General features: G+C 56.1%; 2 non-coding genes across 2 annotated transcripts; both read left to right on the top strand.

Annotated features, from left to right (window-relative positions):
- The first annotated feature begins 9,789 nt into the window (after positions 1-9,789).
- Positions 9,790-9,920, top strand: LOC129405313 (small nucleolar RNA SNORA71). Its single transcript, XR_008630481.1, has one exon. It is a non-coding gene; the product is annotated as a small nucleolar RNA SNORA71 (small nucleolar RNA).
- A 557-nt stretch (positions 9,921-10,477) lies between these two features.
- On the top strand, positions 10,478-10,611 carry LOC129405315 (small nucleolar RNA SNORA71). Its single transcript, XR_008630483.1, has one exon. It is a non-coding gene; the product is annotated as a small nucleolar RNA SNORA71 (small nucleolar RNA).
- The last annotated feature ends 5,737 nt before the right edge of the window (positions 10,612-16,348 follow it).

Here is a 16,348-nt window from a genome sequence, read left to right as displayed (position 1 = left end):
AAAGTTTGGGTTGTAAAAAGGAAAGTGAGAGAGAAAGAAGATAGAAGAAAGATGCCTGTCATAGAGGCACGCAGGGGGAGGAGGGCTTGGGGAGGTTGTAGGAGGGAAACTGGGGATATTGGTGGTGGGAAATGTACACTGGTGGAGAAATGGGTGTTGGAGCATTGTATGACTGAAACCCAATCCTGAACAACTTTGTGGGGGTCTAAAGATAAAGAAATAAAATTTAAAAGTAAAGTTTAGGGAACTTGAAAAGAAAGACTAAGTAAATAATATGAGAGAGTTGATGAGCAACTTATTAGATACACAGACATTTCGGTAATGGAATAATGAATGCATATTTTCAAGCCACTTGGGACATTCTCAAAGATAGATCTCTCATAATACAAAACAGATATCAATAAATTGTGAGGATTGAAATCATGGAAAAAGTTGGGGTTGTAACCCAGTGGCCCCAAACCCACCATTTTGAACTTTGTGACCTCACAGTGGCTAAGGCTGCCCCTCCCTAGCGGACACAGAGTCCAGGAGGCTGGAGAGATTGTCCCAAGGAGGTGGAGCCCCCGGCCTGACGACCCAGCCTGCACTGATAATGTTCCCTCTGCTCCTGGTCTCGCTGAGCCTGGTCATCCTCATCGTCCTCTTATTTCTGCTCTTCTGTTACTTCATCTACCTTCACGAATAGGCCAGGGGTCCTGCAAGCCGGGGCTGGAACAGAATGAGAGGCTTGGCCAGGCTAGACACCCACCCAGAGATCTTTTCTTCCTTGGTCCGACGACCCATTTGGGAGGTCTCCAGCAGCCCTCACCGAACACCCTGGCTCAATGGGGGCGAGAAGGGCACAGGTTTCCACCACAGGGACAGAGGACAAGAGGTGGTGCCCTCCCTGCAGAAAACTGGCAGGATTAGGACCAGGCTAAAGATGAAGATCTGTGACCAAATAACTTTGGAATTTCTTTCTCCGCCTGGTGGACATTATTTTCAAAGAGAAAATATCCATGACTGATAAACGTCAGTGGGGATGCATTTGCCTGGAGCTGCCTTTGCTAATACATGTCTGATGAAACGGACTTTCCTTACTTGGAGTTGTCACTTTGTCCCGGGATATTTGGGTATTCCAGTGTTTGTTCTTTTGCGAGGTTCTTCCCTCTGCCTTGGTGTCTCCTTGGTGCCTTGGCTTCAATGTCTACCTGAAGCTCATGTTCTGTGAACAAGCGCCACTTCTTAGCTGCCCAGTTTCCTCTTGGCCCTGGGGGAGGGGTTGGCGGGGGATGAAGCAAGGGTGCAGAAGAATCATCCAGGTTTGATTCATGGTTCTGCTCCTCCCCAGCCTTCACAAGCACTTTTTTTTGACTTTTGGCTTTTGGGGTCACACCTGGTGATACTTGGGGGTAACTCCAGGCTCTGCACTCAGGAATTACTCCTGGCGGTACTCAGGGGGCCATATTGGATGCTGGGGATTGAACCCAGGTTGGCTGCATGCAAGACAAATGCCTGAGCCACTGTACTATTGCTCTGACCCCTCAGTACAGCAGGTAGGGGTATTTGCCTTGCATGCGGCTGACTTGGTTTGATCCCTGGCATCCCATATGGTTCTCTGAACACCACCAGGAGTAATTTCTGAGTGTAGAGCCAGGAGTAATTCCTGAGCACTGTTTTTGTGTTCTAGTAGATATACTTTTTTTTTTCGTTTTTGGGAAATACTGGAGATGCACAGGGATCACTCCTGGCTTGTGCACTCAGGAATTACACCTGGCGGTGCCTGGGGGACCATATGGGATGCTGGGAATCGAACCAGGGTTGGCCGTGTGCAAGGCAAATGCCCTCCCCGCTGTGCTATTGCTCCAGCCCCTCTAAGTAGATATACTTTTATTTTAAAAAATTTAAATTATAACACCATGATTTACCAAGTTGTTCATAATACAGTCGTTTCAGGCATTTAATGTTCCAACACCAATTCTACCACCCATGTGACTTTTCCTCCACCAACGTCCCCGGTTCCCCACCCACCACCCCAGCCTGCGCCCTTAGTAGGCATAAACAAATTTGCTTCGTATTGTTTGTTACAATACAAAGACGACTGGAATTATCTAAACTTAGATCAATGAAAATCAACTCGTGGTAATTATTAGATTTCACAGTGATGGTACTGAAATCATTGAGGATTTCCTGGGCCGGTTGGTGCTAGTCAAGCCTTTTGCGTTATTGTTTCACTCAAGTTTAGTGGTCTTCTGTGCAACTTTCTCACCAGATTTTGCTGTGATCCTACTGGGCTGGCAGTATTGGGAAATTTGAAGGTGCTGAATGGCTGAACATGTGGTCGCACAGTCCAGGAACTACGGAGCTGAAATGATTTGGTGACTTGGCAACTTGCTGAGGTACAGTTGTTGGAGCTGGGCTGTTTCTGTGTTGGAGGAGGTTGGGTATGACTGCGGGCTGCTGTGCCTTCAGGCCGAAAGGGGAATCTGCAAGCCCCCCTTCCGAGGAGACCCCAGAGTTCTCATCCTGGACTGGTGCAGGTACCTTGGTTTTAATCTCGGCTCAGGACAATGAGACCCCAAACTTGAGTAGCATCAGAGGCCCAGTGCTCCTTCCCCGCCCATATAGATGTCTCAGATCCGTCCTGGGTATGGGGACTGTGGGGGCTAGACCCTTGGTCTCCTGTTTGCTGCTTCTCTCCTCTGGCTGCCAAGGGCTCAATCAAAGCCAAGTGGCCTTAGACCGATGCTGGTGGGTACAGCAACCACAGCCATGTATGGTGCCTGGGCCGGGAAATACTGGTCAGATTCTGGAAACTTTGTGCAAATGAAAGAACAGTAACAGCTCATGAATAACTTCAAAGTGTTGGTTATATGCTGACATGATCAGATTTGGGTTATTACATCTGGTTAATAAAATGTTTTATTAAAGTTAATTTCATTGTAAACTATTTGAGAGCTAGGAATGTGGCTCAGTGGTATGTATGGAGCCCCGAGTTACCCCCTGCATGGCCCACCCTGCCCTCTACCTCCAATCTTCTTCTTTGTGGCTGTAGGGCTGTGCGGATTCACACCTTTCAAACATAGTTACTCCCTCTGCCTCACATTCACAGAAGCCCTGCGCTTTCTTTAAAATTCTGCGGGCATCTCCAGGCTCACCCTGAGTCGGAAAAGAGTGACTTCCCCCCGCCCCCCAATCTCCCTGTTCTTCTGGGAGCTGCTCAGTTATGCCCACAAATTGCCTCTGGTGCTACATAAGCTCATTAATGGCCACGATCCAGACATTCAAAAATCTTGGAAAAGAGCAACAAGATGCAGAGACACTTCTGGACCTCATCAAAGCCACCATCCAGTTAAAAAGTTAACTCTAGCTGTCTCACCCTGTTTAACATTTTAGAATTCCTGGAGCACACTGCCACATTCGTAGTCACACAGCATCTCCTACTCTATGCCTCCTACTCTTGATGTACCAAGAGTAACACACCACATTTGATGGGGTATAAAATAGGATGCAACCCATCTTGATAAAAAAAAAATTAGTTCACGGGCTCAATCTGTAACAACTTGTTAGTAATCTCTTGTTTAAGGGCTTTATGGCTCCAGGGTAAGATACAGCAATCTTCACACACTTTCCTCTAAGGAGACTTTTTTTGGATCATCTTTAGTGGATTATTCATAGCAAGCAATACAAAATAAATTATTTAGGTTCTGCTTTGAGGGCAGGACCTAAATGGGGGTGGTGGGAATATTCAAAATAATGGTGGTGGGAAGGTATAATGGTGGTGGGATTGGTTTTGGAATATTGAATGTAATAAATTATTGTGAACAAATTAAAAAAATAATCACTTGTATCACTTGTCACTTGTCATCCCATTGATCCTTGATTTGCTCAAGTGGATGCCAGTAACGTCTCCATTTGTCCATGCCGAGTGCTAGTGTAGCCCAATGATATCTTCTCGCTCCAGGAACAGGAAGAGCCTTAAATCATTTGTTCAGGGTTTTGACAAAGAAGTCTGACCATCTCGTTGGTTGGCAGCCACGTGGTCTTTTGACGTCCCGTGGAATCCAGTCGGTAACAGCTCTAGTCCAGTGGTCATCTCTGAATCCCATTACGTGTCCGGCCCATCTGATTTTCGACGCCTTGGCAAACGAGACAACATCCCTGATTCTTGACCATCGATGGAAGTTGGAACTCTGGATTCCTTCTCTCACTTGAGTGAAACGTGATACTCCTAGCATAGCTCTTTCGATTCCTCTTTGGGATACCCAAACAGCATTCTCATCCTGTTTTTGTTGGGCCCAGGTCTCTGAGGCATATGTTAGTGCAGGAAGAACGGTGCAATGAAGGGAATTCAAAAACATTTCGTGGGCTTTTCGGGGGGTGGGCTGTGGTAGGGGAAGGAGTCGTCTCCAGGACTATTCCCTCATGTGCTGGGAAGGTCATCCATTGCCAGGAATCAAACTGGGGCCCCTGGGCAAGCCAGGAACGCACTCTAGCTCTTCAAACACCTCCCAAGGCCCTTCTCAGAGATTCTCAAGGCCAAAGACTCCACCTGGAGATTGGCTCTAATTGAGCTCGTGCCCCTTTTCACTTAGTTCTCACAGCAATGCATGCTGTGGGGAGAGGGGGATGTTAGGACTCTGCCCACTTTTCAGGTATGGCAAACTAACGCCAGAGATGTCCCTTAGCCAGTGTCTCAGGAGAGTAAGGGCAGGAGCGGGAGCAGGAGAGGACAGCAGGGCTGTGGGGCCACCAGCAAGTACGTAACTTGTCTAGAGTCCTGAGCACTGGTCTGACCTCCCAGCTGAGAATCCCCTAACCTCAGTCTGAGTACCCGGAGGCTGCACAGGTAGGAAATATGGCACTTTCCCATCTCCTGGGGTTTTGCTGAAGCCTGGATCTCCACACCATTCTGAGCTAGTGGGACGCAGGAGTCTGAGGGGGAGCCCCCTCCTTAGAGGGGGCTGCTTATGCTCCAGAACAGGCTGAGTCAGTGCCTGGGGTGCCCACCTGGCCTAGGACGCGGGCAGTATCAGCGCTTGTGAGATCGTGGGGCCTCCCAAGGCTGCCTTCAACATGCCATCGGGAGCCTGGGATTTCTCTGTGTCCTTTGGCTAAGCTGGTCTGACCAGGTCCCTTTTTGCTGTGAGGGCTCCCTTTTAGGACAAAGTGTGGCGGAACACCCGCCCCTCTCTCATCTTGTCACCCTCACAGTCCTGTCTCAGACTATCGCATTACAGAGGGTTCAAACAACAACGTTAGAGAAACAAAATCATCCAGGGGCTGTGGTTTTAAACAATTCCAATCCCTTCAATGGTTGGAATCTTCCACAAGAGTGTGCAGGGCGGAGGGTAGGCAAGATAGAGAAGGGACCAGGATGACAATGATCCTGTTGGAAATGATCCCGCCGAATGATAAAAGTAGGTAAAGGGATATACATGATAACCGTTCAGTATTTGTATTGCAGACCACAGTACCCCAAAGGAGAGAGAAACAAACAGAGGGAGAGAGGGAGAAAAGGAGGGAGGGAGAGAAGAGAGAAGAAAAACGTCTGCCATAGACAGGCTGAGGTGATGGGAAGGAAACTGGGTACACTGGGTGCTGAAAAATGTACACTGGTGAAGGGATGGGTGTCGGAACACTGTATGATTGAAACCTAATAATGTTAGGGTCTACCTCACAGTGATTCAATTAAAAAATTAAAATCTTAAATTTTTAAAAATTTATTCTTTTATTGAATCACCATGTGGAAAGTTACAAAGCTTTCAGGTTTAAGTCCCAGTTATACAGTGCTCGAACACCCATCCCTTCACCAGTGCACATATTCCACCACCAAGAATCACAGTATACCTTAAAAATTTTTTAAATAAAATAAAATTGTGGGCTTGAGCGATAGCACAGCGGGTAGGGCGTTTGCCTTGCACACAGTAGACCCTGGTTCGATTCCCAGCATCCTATATGGTCCCCGAGCACAGCCATGAGTAATTCCTGAGTGCATGAGCCAGGAGTAACCCCTGTGCAATGCTGGGAGTGACCTAAAAAGCAAAAAATAAAATAAAATAAAATAAAATAAAAAAGTAAAATGAACAATCCAGTGTTTCAGCATCGGCATTTCAGCTCCACTGCACCAGGGGGCGCACACGTCCCCCAGGGTGAGCCGCCGCTCTAGGCACTGCCCCGTCTCGGGAGCACTTCCGCCGGCGCGGAGCGAGTGCTGGCGTCTAGTGGCCGCGTGGTCGTGGTGCAGACGGCGTCTTTCGGGATCCGCCGCCATCCGCGTCTTCTCGCGCCGGTGCCTCCCCGCTGCCTAGCGCCGCCAGTCTCCTACCGTCGGTGAGTGCCCTCGGGACGCGTTTGGTGCGGGGTCTGCTTCCTCTCCCAGCAGGAGCAGTAAACTGAGGCCCCGGGGCGCGGGGGTGGGTAGAGACGGGCGGCCGCACTGCTGGACCTTGTCAGGCCTTCGGGTCGGGCTGGACAGGAGCGTGTCCGGCGGTGACTTGCCCAACCCCTGCGGCCAGCCCCGTCCTAATCAGCGCAGGGCCGAAAGGGACACAGAGGTGGTCAGAGCCTTCCAGATCTTTCCAGATCCTTCCTCTGTGGGCCTGCCACGACTTGCCCAGACTGATCCAGGGGGTGCCGCCGCTGAGGGTTCCATCTCCAAGGCCCATAACTCAGCCGGCTCAGGAGTCTTCTGGATTTGAGACTCAGCGATGGTACCAAGTGCTCAGACCGCTTGGAAGAAAGGGAGTCAGCCCGAGCCCGTTTGACCTTTCACACTCAGTGCAGTACTGGGCTGCTCTGGGCTTGGTGCTCGAAGCTCCGAGCCCGGCTAGGCATTGAACCCCCGGCCCCTGTGTGCAAAATGTGCATTCAGCTGTGTGTGGCACCGTCTCCAGGAGCCCGAGCCTTTCCCCCCCCCCCTCTTTTTGGGTCACACCGGGCGATGCACAGGAGTTACTCCTGGCTCATGCACTCAGGAATTAATCCTGGCGTTGCTCAGGGGGACCATGTGGGATTCGAACCCGGTTGGCCGAGTGCAAGGCAAACGCCCCACCCACTGTGCTATTGCTCCAGCCCCGAGCCTGAGTCCTTTTGAAGTGACCCATGGAAGGCCCTACATACAGTTCATTGGCTTGGGTTCCAAAGGACCCCCCCCCACCCCCCAAATACCTGCTGCAGAGAGCCTGGCCAGACCAAGGGGGTAAGATCCAGCCTGCTGCACCTCACACCCCGCACCCTTGTCCTCCTTGAAGATACTAGGATGGGAGCACTAGTGCAGTGATCTAGGGTCGATCCCTAAGCATCCCATATGGTCCCCCAAGCCCGCCAGGCGTGATTCCTGAGCACTGGTGGGTGTGACCCCCCCACCAAAAAAAACCCAAAACCAACCCAGGGGCCTGATGGTAAGGCCTTGGGAGGCACCCAGGACACCATCTTGCCCCGTGGGGGGGGTCCCTGTGTCTAGTCAGACGGGAATCAGGGAGGCCCCCGGCCATGGGGCAGCACTTAGGAGAGCACGGCCTGAAGCACAGGCTTGCGTCCCTGTGTGGGTGGGTCTTGGAGTGCGAGTTCCCCATGCTGAGTGGAAGCCCCGCCTCCCCCAAGGGGTCTGCCCCTGGCCACGTGAAGCTGTGCCGCGGGCTTCCGGGATTGGGCAAAAAGGGAAAGCTGGATACAGAGTCCCCCGAAGGTCAGGCAGCAAGGTCAGAGAGTGAGATGGTGAATGACCCCACCAGGCCCCACAGCCACCCCTGGCAGGGACCACCACCCTTTCATCTGGTCCCCAAGCCTGCCAGGACTGATTCCCGAGCACTGTTGGGTGTGAACACCACCCACAACCCCCCTCAAAAAAAAAAACCATGAAAAACCCAGGGGGACTGATGCTAAGGCCTTGGGGGACACCTGGAGGCAGATCTGGAATCTAGACCCCCCTCCCCCCGCCCCTTGAAGGCTCTCTGGGTTTATGAGGTAGGAGTCAGGCGGCACCTGTGGGGGGCCCAGACCTGACAGACCAGATCCCAGCCGGAAGGATGGACCCGGACCTGGACCGGAACCGCCTGGCCAGAGTTGAGGCCGGAAGGACACGTGTGCCTCCATCCTGTGTACTCTGAGGGCATGGGGGGCCCCTACACCCAGAGGATTCGTGACCCACGGCTCTGCAGGGGTGCGAGCTGCCCGACTGCACGTGCCTTTGCTGTGCTCCTTCCTGTTCCTTGCTGGAATCCCCCCTCACCATGCTCGGGGCTGCTGGGAGCTCTGTGTCTCTGATGTTGGGGTAGGGGCTTCCGGCAGTGCTCAGGGACCTTGGGGCCACTCCCAGTGGCTCTTGACCGGACCAGGCCGCACTGTCTTGCTTACAACCCCAACCCTGCCCTGTCTCCTGGGTCCAGCAGCTTCCATCGTCGTGTCTTTGGTTTCTGGGTTGCTGGCTCAGTGCCCCGGGGCCATCCTTAGGGGACTCCAGAGCTGGGGATGAGACTCGGGCGCCCTCCAACAGAGCAGGCTGGGCTTGCTCATTGTTCCTCCCCTGCTGATTCCTTTAGCTTGGGACAGTCGAGCCGCCTGCCACCTCGCTGCTGGGACGACACGGCCAGAATGGTGCTGAGGGGCACCCGGCGGCCAGCACCCTCCTCCCCTGCAGGACCCTCGTCCTGCCGCCTGTGGGTAAGTGCTGCTCCACCAGGGGCCTTGGTGCCCCCCCACCGGAAGCCCGGGGTTGCCTGAGATCTGCCCTGCAGAGGGGCGGGGAGGGGCCCCGGGACCTGGGCTGGGCAGTGAGGGTGGGTGTGCCCATTGGCCTGGGCTGTCCCGTCCTTCAGGCAGGACGGCTCCAGTCACCTCCCGTGTCTGGGAGTCAGCGGGCATTGGGGTGAGTGAACAGTTGGAGTTTTACCAGCGTTGGTCTTTCTGTGGCCTCTGCCGGAGTTAGTCTTTACAGGATGCTGGGGGCTCGCTGGGCAGCCCTGGGTCTCTGCCCTCTGTCCCTGTCCCCTTCGGGCCTGCTGTACCTGGTCGGTGTGCCGCCAGAGGCTGCTGGGAGCATGGGCTGGTCCGGGGGCCTGCTCCCGTCCTTCCCGAACCCTGGCACGCCTGCCCCTCCTTCCCACGACCCTTGGGGGCCTCTGGTTCCTGAGGGCTGTCTGCCGGCCCCTTGCGGGCTCCTGCGAGGCCCTGCTGTGGAGCTGCAACTGTGCGCTTCCCCCAGCCCCTGGACATGGCAGCCCTCTCCCCTTTCCTGCCCGGTGTTTTTTGGGGCCTCCCCCTGCCTCTGCTGGGCCTGCACTCAGTGCTGTGACCTGTGACCGCCTCCTGCTGGTGGAACAGCCGTGCTGCCAGGGCCAGTCTCGGGCTGAGGGGCCCTGGGCACCCGGGTCACCTGGGGCTCCCAGTGGTTCCTCTTAGGGAGCTTGGCCTGCTGGGCGTGAGGGTGAGGGACACGTGTGCCCACCTGCGGGCCGCCCTTCTGTCCCTACTAGAGGTCACTGCCTTGTGTGGGGGGAAGGGTGGACGCTGAAGGCCTGGGCAGGAAGCTCCTTCTGCACCCCCGGCTGCTGCAGTGTGTTGGCTCAGCCGGCATGCGGGGCCCGTCCTGCCCGGCATCTCCCAGCTGGGCTGTGTCCTGTCGCCTGTGCCCTTCTGGGGCTGCTCCCTGTTTGCACTCAGAGCCCTGCCTCCCGGCCTTTGAGACCCACTTTTTCTATTCCTGTGTTTGGGGAGCACGGCTATGGTGGTGGCCACGTCGGGGGTCCTGAGGTAGGTCGCGCTGACTCCAGTCCCTGGTGCCTGCTTGTCCCTTGCCGACCCTTTGGCCCCTGTATTCGAAAGTGATCGCTGGCTGCCTGTGCCCCGGTCATTGATAGTGCAGGGAGAGAAGTTGATGAAAGCCTTTCCCCGTGTTTGGGGGGTCTCCTGTCCCTTCCAGACCCTGGTGCTTTCGTACAGTCTGTCCCACGCTGCTCCCTGCCAGGTGCTCCCAGCCCACAGGGTGCAGCCACTGCCCTCCAGGGTATCTCTTGCAGGTGGGGGCGTGTGTGCAGATGGCCCAGGAAGGCTCTTTCTCGACGACCCACGATGCCCAGGCACGGGTGCCCCAGGTAAGGCTCTCGGCTGTGCTTCCCCGGCGTGGGTGTGCGGTAGCTAAAGCATCTTCTGGGGCTCGGGGGAGGAGTCGGGAGTGGGTCCCCAGTGGGTCCTGTTGTGGGTCAGTCCCTCTGCGGCTGAGACCCCACCATGGCCACCTGCCCTCCTGCCAGCACAGCTGGGACAGTACTCAGCCGTCTCTCTCTGGGTTTGGTCTCTGGGCTGGTTCTGGCGGGTCTGGGGTGACCTTTGCACTGTCCCTGCCCGGCCCAGTCTGCTTGAAGCGACAGCCTTGAGCCGTGCTTGACCCCAGCCCACTTCTCCCCGTCTGGACTCGTGGCAGGGAGGCGGGACGGGGCCTTCGTAGCTGTTAGAAGCTACTGTGCAGGGGCTCCTCCTTGCTGTCCTCGTCCTCTGCTCCTGCATCCGAAAGTGGTCGTGGCTGCCTGTGCCCTGGCCATTGGTAGTGCAGGGACAGGAATCGCGGGAAGGCGTTTTCCCCGTGTTCGGAGGGTCAGCCCTGTCCCTCCCGAACCCTGAAGCTTCCCCACACTCCGTTTGGGGTTGGGGGTTTGACCCGGCACTGCAGCACGTGAGGTGTACGTGGGAGGCCCCGATTCCACCCCCGCACCGGCGCTGGAGCGAGTGCAGCGGGGAGGGCATTTGCCCCGCAGGCGGCCAACCTGGGTTCCATCCCAGTCCCCCCATGGTGGTTCCCCCAGTCCTTCCAGGAGGATGTGGCCCCCAAACAGAATAAACAATCAGCCAATCCCCAGCACCACTAAAAGGGAAATCCGCACTGGCCTGCTTTTCTCCCACATTCCTTCGGGGCGGGCCTCTTGCCGCCTTTGTGTTTCCTGCACGGTCCCGGCAGTGGGGCTCTGTCCTGCCATGGCTGTGGGGGCCTCCCTCTGGAGCCGGCTCAGGAGACGCCGTGAGCTCTGCCGGCCACTGCGAGTCGGAGGGCGATGGCTCCTCCAGGGCTGCCGGTGCCGGAGTCGGGGGTGGAGCCCAGGGGCCCACGGGCACAGCGCCCGCTCCAGTGCTCAGAGCCACCCCTGCTCCAGCTTGTTTGTTCGGGATTGAACACGGGACTTCTCGTGAATGGGAGAAAGTGCAGGGGGTGGGCATCAGGCAGAGGGGAAGGGGTGCGCTGACTCTGCCCCCCGCCCCCCCCGCAGGCAGTGCTCCCGAGCCTGTGGGAATTGCGCCTTGTTTTGGGGCCATGGCCAGTGGTGCTCAGGAGCCCTGGGTGCAGGGTGGGGCCAGCCTTCAGCCCTTGGCGCTGTCTCCCCGGGCCCCGGGCTGTTGTTTCTCTTTAGGACGGGGGGAGGCCACCTTGTCCGGCGGGCCGTGGGCTGCTCGACGTTGGTGACTGACTTGGGGAGGTGTTTGGCGTGTGCCCCCACCATGACTGCAGCTTTGGAGTGTCCTGTGGGTCGCTGTGTGTTGTTCTCGGGTGTTGATGGCGCTGTCCCTGTTCCGCTCACCTTTCAGGTGGACCTGACCGGCCTGAGCCCCAGTGACCTGGTCAGCTGGCGAGTCTCCCGGAGGTTCGGGTGTGGCTGAGGTCGCAGCAGACCGGGGCGCCTCTCCTGGGCTTGTCCGCGGGTGTGAGGGCCCCGGGGCCCCCTGGCCTGGCCACGAAGTGCTTGAAGAAAAGTCACTTATTGTAACAGCCGGACTCCGATGGACAGGTGTGAGGTTAGTCGGGGAGAGGCCAGTCGCACCAGTCCAGTGAGCAAATTGAGGGTATGACACTAATGAACACGCAGACCCAGCTGGGGAACCCGGCCAGGGCGCCTGAGCTCCGACAGAAGGGAGCGAGGCTGTGTCCTTGGCCAGCCACTCTTGGATGGGCTGCGGTTCCTTTCCAGGGTGGCCCGTAGCAGAGGCTTGGCTGGTCGGCTGGGGTGACTGCAGCAGGGGCTCCGGCCACTGGTGACGCTTGTTCCTGCTCACAGATTCTCGAGGAGCCCCGAGGTGGAGAGTGAAGATGGACGGCATCTTCGGGAGCGTCACCAGCCCCTTCTGCACTGCCTGCACCGTCGGGGCCAGCATACCCCCCTCTGCCCGTGCCCCAGGGATCGGATAGTTCTTGATCTCCGGCCACTGCTCTCCCCTGTCCTCACCAAGCCAATCAGTTTGACAGGCTCCTCCTCCTGAATTCACTGAGGGCCCAGGCGACGGCCCAGACATGGTTTGCAGCCTGGAGCCCTGAGCCAGCTCTGCAGCGTGGCTGAGGGGTAGGGTCGCCAGTGGCGAGCAGGGGCGGTCTGTGGGATTCCCAGGGTGCTGGTCTGCATGGCTTTATGCTGTGTAAGAAGGTGTGGCCCGGGCAATCACGAGAGTCGGTGGGCTGGTGGGGGGGTACAGTGCGCTTAGGGGAGGGGGCTCCTGAGAGGAGGCAGCAGGGTGAACACGAACAGTTGCCACGGGGCCGGTGTCCCCACTCAGGCTCTGGCTCCATTGTGCTGATGACCAGGTGATGACCTGCCCGAGGGCAGGTCTGCGCCATCGAAGGAACCGAGCTCAGGAGCCAGCCGCTGATCTGTGGGGCCAGGGTGCAGCCATGGGGGTTGGGTTCCTGCTGGCGCAGCCTCCAAGCCTCTCGAGGTCACGCCAGGGTTCCTAGAGGCAATGGCTGCGGGGGCCAAGTCCAGACAGTGGCACTGGACTGATGGCGGGGCCCTGGCACTCCCCAGAGAATAGTGTAGATGCCTCATTCACCGCTGGCCGCGCTGGGGCTGGGGGTGCGGTGCCTTTGGGAACCCTTGAGAATAAGCTTGGTTTCTGTTTGCTGGGTTTGTGTCCCCCGAAACTTGCCAGGCAACCTGTGATCTCCCCTTTTGCCCCCCTACCACAGGCCCGCTCTGCCTCTATAATCACTGCTTACCCTGAATAAACTTGTCAGTTGATCACTGGTCATTGGCCTCGTCTCGGTTCCGTCATTAGCTCGAGTTTGTGTCTATGAACTACCAGGCTCAGACAGGGTTCGAGCAGCCCATGGCTCCCAGGTACCCATCAACAGGGGACAGTGAGGCCTTGAACAGACCAGCTTGGCTCTGCATTGTCTCAGCCACAGTCCCTTCTGCAACTGTCCTACAGAGGCATCCAGAAACCATTGGGTTTTGGTGTTTTTTGTTGTTGTGTGGATCATACCCTACAGTGCTCAGAGCTACTCCTCACTCAGTGCTCAGGATGCGGGGATTGAATACTGCTCAGCCATATGCAAGGCGAGCACCCTACCCACCTTTCCAGCCCCTCAAACATTTTATTTTATTATTATTTTAAATTTTTTTATTAGTGAATTGCCATGAGGTACAGTTGTAGACTTAAAAATTTTTGTGCTTGCGTTTCAGTTATACAATGATCCAGTACCCATCACTCCACCGGTGCCCATTTTCCACAACCCCCATGATCCCAGTGTACCCCCCGACCCTGCCTCAGGGGCAGGGCATTTCCCTGTTCTCTCCTTTCCCCTCAAACATTTAAAATGAAAGATTAATAGACTTAAAAGCCCAGCAAAAAGGAGACTTAAAATCTCCCCCTTTTCGGGGCCGGAGCGATAGCACAGCGGGTAGGGCGTTTGCCTTGCATGCGGCCGACCCGGGTTCGATCCCCGGCATCCCATATGGTCCCCCGAGCACCACCAAGAGTAATTCCTGAGTGCAGAGCCAGGAGTAACCCCTGAGCATCGCTGGGTGTGACCCAAAAAGCAAAAAAAAAAATCTCCCCCTTTTCCTTTCCTTTGCTGCAGTGATGGGCGCGTGCACACACGCATGCACACACTTGACTGGTGATCCCAGTGGCAGTGCCACCGGGCCTGCACTGGGCATGTGGGGTGGTTCGGGGATCAAACTTGGGGCCTGTGCCTGCAAGGGAGGTGCCCTGGGCACCGAAGGACACTCCAGGCCCACTTAGACGCAAATGCAGACCTATGCAAATAGGTGGTGATGAAGCTAATTTCAGAATATCACCTTATCAACATTGAGGCCACATTAAAATAAGCTAATAATTCCCTTAGTTATATATACTTAGTGTATCATATACATACTTATGCCTCTAATTATCATACTTAAAAGTACTTAATCAGCTTTGTTAATTATTTTCACAACAAAACAAACATCTTTTTCTCTAGGCACGGGTAGATAACTAATTTTCCTCATTAGTATGCTTTTAGTATGTGTACTTCAGGGTGGCAAAGACAAGTGCACCACCCGAGGGGCTTTGTAAATCACTTCCCTTTAGGCATTTTAGCAAGTGGAGAAGGACAAAGAAACTGAAATCAGGCTTTGCACCAGGCATTCAGAATTGTTCTTTTTAGGGAAGGGCTCCCAAGAGGTACTTGGGGGGTCCAGGGGCCCACTGGGGATTCTCAGCCATCCCGGAGGGCGTTCAGTGCCAGGGCCTGCCTGAGGATGTGGTGCTCTTGGGCCTGCAGTGACCACTGGGGCCATCCTGGCAGCGAGCAAACTTCTAGGGCAGCTCGGACCTCATGCCCCCAACTATAGATGCCACCCCCAGGGCAGTGTCCAGGACCCAACAAGTGTTTTCCCCTCCCCCTTTGGTGTTACAGCAATGGGGTGCACCCACACCTGGTCACGTGCTTGCACATCCGGGGCTCCCCCCTCCTTGGACTCGCCCTCCTGGCCGGGTGTTCTCGCTGGAACTCGCACTCTTGTTCTCACCCAGCTGTGGAGCAGTGCCAGGGATCATGTTTGCTGTGGAATGTGTGTAGCACAGCGGGTAGGGGTTTGCCTTGCATGTGGCCGGCCAGGGTTCAATTCCTTTGTCCCTCTCGGAGAGCCCGGCAAGCTACCGAGAGTATCCCGCCCGCACGGCAGAGCCTGGCAAGCTACCTGTGGCGTATCCAGTATGCCAAAAACAGTAACAAATCTCACAATGGAGATGTTACTTGAGCAAATTGACGAACAACTGGGCGACAGTGACAGTGACCTGTGGGCAGCACTGCGCGTGGGAGCGTGGCCTCATGCTTGCCAGCAGGCGCTTCAGCCACTGAGCCATCGCCCGGTCCCGCTGCTGGTGGTTTTCAGATGGTCCTGGAGGTGGCTGTGGCTGATGGCGTGAGGGGGCCCTGACGGGGCGCTTGCTCCTGCAGGCCCCTCCAAGGACAGCCCAGACCTCCCCAGAGGTGCCTGGGGCCTCTCTCCTGGGGCTCCCTGAGGGCACGGGCAGGCAGGGAGCAGGAAAGTCTCCCGAGGACTCTGAGGGGCACGTGAGAGGCAGGAAACGTGCGCCTGCTCCAAGCAGAACCTCTGGAGCTGCCTCGACCCCAGAGGTGACAGACGGGACAGACTTCATGAGGTCAGGGACTAGAGGGCAAAGATGCTCCTGCCCTGGCCAGGACCACCCTCTTTCCAGGGTGGGTGTGGAGACTGGGACGGGGCGGGGCGGTGTTGGGGGAAGTACTGGATCAGGCTGCAGGCCATCGGGATGCCCCATGTTTGTGTTGAGGGGTGTCCTGGCTGTCGACATGTCCCCTAGGGAAACAGTGTGGGGTGTGCGGAGAACTTCCTAAGTGCTTGGTACAATGACTCCGAGGGGCTCATTTGGCTTATTAGTTCAGGCTCAGGAATGATACGTGTTCCTCATATCTCCCTCGTGCATGACACTGGCCTGGGCTGAGCACAGGCTTTGCATGTGGGAGTCCCAGGTTCCACTCCGGGTGTTGCCTGGTCCCCTGAGCACTGTGGGTCCCGAGCATTGCGGGGCCCTGAGCAGCACTGTCTCCTTGGACCTAAGTGTTGGTCGTCTGCTACCATTGGCTGAGTACCCTGGGAATGACCTCATGGGAGTGACCCTAGGGTAGCCAGACTCCACCCCTCAAACCCCCACAGCCCCCAAAAAAGAAGCCTAGACTCATGCCTCATGTCCTCAATACTCCTATGGGAATGCCAGTCCAGCATCTTGTGTGGTTCGGGGCCACACCCAGCAGTGCTCAGGGGCTACTCCTAGCTCTGTGCTGGGGGTTGCTCCCTGTAATGCTCAGGGGGACCGTGCAGTGATGGGGACCAAACCCATTAAGGCTCCAGCCCTTTGAGCTATTGACCTGATTCCAGGCCCTATTTCCTTTTGTCAGGGACCCCAAGAACCGCTGGGAAGTCTTTTTAACATTCTCCCCAAATCAAGGCACTTCTGTTTTGTTTGGGGTCCCCATGGTTGGAGCTCGGGGGCTACACCACCATCTCAGTCCCAAGGGCTATTTGTGGAGGTGCCCGGGGGGCCGTGCAGTGCCAGGATGGAACCCAGGGTTCCATGCGAAGCC

Source organism: Sorex araneus, chromosome 5 (assembly GCF_027595985.1).
Source record: "Sorex araneus isolate mSorAra2 chromosome 5, mSorAra2.pri, whole genome shotgun sequence".
NCBI lineage: Eukaryota > Metazoa > Chordata > Mammalia > Eulipotyphla > Soricidae > Sorex > Sorex araneus.
Note: the sequence above shows the minus strand (reverse complement) of the source record. Positions and strands in the feature narration are given on the sequence as shown.